Genomic DNA, 3,456 nt, shown 5'->3' with positions numbered 1-3,456 from the left:
CCCTATGCTTTATTTGTTCCTCGGCCCCTTCCCCTCTAAGTTTTCTACAGAACAACACACAAGCTGAACTTCACCAGGTCTTTGTTGCAGATAAAATTCAGAGCTGTATCATGAAATCAATTCTGCACCTTGTAAAGTAATTTAACTGGTGGACAACATTAAGTGGTTGGAAATCTTGATACCATGGACCAATAGTAAAACTTAGTATATAGCAACAGTCAATGTACATAGCAACAAATTGTGTAAAATGGGTTGAGCGATAAACGTACATAATGATACGAAATACACATCACGCTAATGGCTCCAATGTAAACAATGAAAAAGTCATTCGGATATTTTTAAGACTATTAACATTATGAACTTTCGCTTTTGTTTTTCCAGTGCAGATTATAAAATGAAAGAAATGATCCAGTTAGTTGAAACTGTTCCAGTTTTTTATTCCATTAGTTTTTATGCTTAGGCCCAACTGGTGTAGAGAAGGGAAATATTACCACTAAACTGGGAGGCTTGGCCACTGATGAAGGAGAATGAGATGCATTTCTGGAGAAATAAAATAAGGTTACGATGGATAAAAGTGATTGAGGTGTAAAGCAAAGAAATATTGTTCTGGTAATGCAATGTGTTAAGAACGCTAGATCAAAGTTCTTAGTAGATCAAAGGACACTAATAAGGAGAGCACGTAAGAGAGTTGGGCAAGTTAGGCATTGTCTATGGCTTTGAAGGTCAAACACAGATTTTTGTTTTATTTTATTCTGGTGAGAACAGACAGACAAGTCAATAACTGGTAGTTCTTTCAGCACAGCAGTAGGTTTGTCTAGTAGGAAAAAGTCACCATTATCCAGGTGAGAGGTGAAACATACTTAAATACGATGTGTAAGCTACATACCTAACTATCTTTCTGGCTACCTGCCTGACTAGCTTATTAGCAGGCTACTTGGCTACCTATCTACATTCCTGGCTACCAACCTAGCTAGTTACCTACCTACCTGGCTATCTACCAATGTATTAACCTACTGGGGGGGGGGGGGGGGATTTATCTACCTAACTATCTCCTTAAGGATGTAGTTACCATTTGGGGGAGGGGCAACCTAAGGGCCCGCCCAAGACATTGTGCTGCTTTGGTCCAAGAGTGAAATGTAACCCCCCCCCCCCCCCCCCCAAAGTACTATGCCAAATAACATGCTAAATCATAATAATGACCCCTGTCCTGTGACCCCGCATAATATTAATGCCTCTGTTATGTGCCCACACATAATAATAATGCCCCTGTCCTGTGCCCTTCACATATAATGCCCCCTGTCATGTGCCCCTTACAAATAATTCCCCCTGTCCTGTGCTCCTCACAAATAATTCCCCCTGTCCTGTGCTCCTCACAAATAATTCCCCCTGTCCTGTGCTTCTCACAAATAATTCCCCTTGTCCTGTGCCCATTGGAAAGAGTCTTCGGGCAGGCGTGATGATGTCACATCATTGCGCCGGTCTGCCAGGGGATAGCGTCCCAGTGCTCACAATGTGTGAGAGTGAATGGTGGAGCGGAAGCTGACGGCTCCCGCTCCACCATTCTTATGACTTATTGCCTCTGTGGACGCAGCTTTGCTGGGGTGACACTATCCTGGGATTACTTCCCGCTTGGTGGTGTTACCCCCATGTACAGGTTGTGTGATGCTCATAGGAGTGTTGTTGCAGCAATTACACTCCTATCACACTCCAGTAGCCTGTATAGAAGAAATATATTTAAATATATGTTAAAAAATGTATAAAGACTTTCTCCGCAAAGAGGGTTGCCCTGTCTCTTCTGGTGTCCAGACTGTTTTCAGGTCATAGGGCCAGGTTTAAAAGGGTTGCCTCATGAAGTCCACCAATTTTCAATTAAAGTGGGTACTTAGATGTTCTGCTAGCTTTAGAAACCCCAGCAGCTATTCTTAGGGAGACACAAGAATTCCATGAACGTTGCTTCTTTTTTAAGCTGAGGGGTGATCTGTAGACAACAGTAGGTACACTGTCAGGTTAGGGACAAGGACTGTTCATAGTATTTAGAACATTGAGCAGACGAGATGGGCCAAATGGTTCTTATTTGCCGACACATTCTATGTTTCTATGTATGCACCCTTCATGAGACGCCTGGATCCTGTCTCTATTATGCTAGGGCTACATCAGAGTAGGGATTTCAGGTTTTCTTTTTTGTCATGGGAACAGAAAAACAAAAACTACAGCAATGCATGCTCATATGACAGACATCAATCTGTGCCAGACATACACTATTAACTTTAAACGGGATCCACTGGATTTCATCATGATGTCTGTCTTATGGAAAAAAAATATATATTTCTACACGCTGTATTATGTATTTTCAGAGAGAAGTTACAGAATCTACAGTATGATAAAGCTTCCAATGCAGTATGGAATAATATATACATTTAGAATGTTTATCAACTGGCAGTGTTACGGATCTCTGTGAAGGCAAAGAACACTTATTCGCTAAATGTATCAAAATAAAATGTCCAGAGTACAAATTTAAAGGTATATTTAAGTACATAAGCCTTTGTACAGACTTCAAGTGATTTGGTATCACCGAGGAGCTAGACTATATACTTCAATCACATTACCCTAGTCACATAAAACAGGTCAAAGCAGAAAAACAAAGCAATTCATATTTCTGTGCATAGGCCTGCTCCACAATAACTGCATACTACATACAATAAAATATCACTTTTAATCAGACTCTTTATTCACACTGGACTTTGAATGAAACGAAGTTCAGCCCTATGACACAAACACAAATGTAGACTACCAAATGCCTGGAAATCATGTCGTATACTGAACAGTCACCTCAGCTGTTTATATGGGATCAGGATAACATTCTGACACCGCTCTAAATCACACAGGTCTTTTGTTGCACTTCAGGCTTACATATAAAAATAGGCTGCAGGCCGGCCAAGGCTTTCTCTACAATGTTTGTACTAAGACCAGATGGAGCAGGGAGGAATGACATTTCTTTTAGACCAGTAATCGGAGATGGACAGTTGCTTCGGTGGTACTGGGGGGGAGGGGGGGGGGGGGGTTGATAATGTGCTGAGGCTGGAGATCGTAATAATCAACATTTTTCATCTTTCTTACACAATCGGGGAGATTTATCAAAACCTGTGCAGAGGAAGAGTGGTGTAGTTGCCCATAGTAACCAATCAGATTGCTTCTTTCATTTTCCACAGGCCTCTTTAGAGGCCTGTGGAAAATGAAAGAAGCAATCTGATTGGTTGCTACAGGCAACTGCACCACTCTTCCTCTGCACAGGTTTTGATAAATCTCCTTTATCAAAACCTGTGCAGAGGAAGAGTGGTGTAGTTGCCCTTAGTAACCAATCAGATTGCTTCTTTCATTTCCCACAGGCCTCTTTAGAGGCCTGTGGAAAATGAAAGAAGCAATCTGATTGGTTGCTATGGGCAACTGCACCACTCT

Source organism: Hyla sarda, chromosome 5, assembly GCF_029499605.1.
Source record: "Hyla sarda isolate aHylSar1 chromosome 5, aHylSar1.hap1, whole genome shotgun sequence".
NCBI lineage: Eukaryota > Metazoa > Chordata > Amphibia > Anura > Hylidae > Hyla > Hyla sarda.
Note: the sequence above shows the minus strand (reverse complement) of the source record.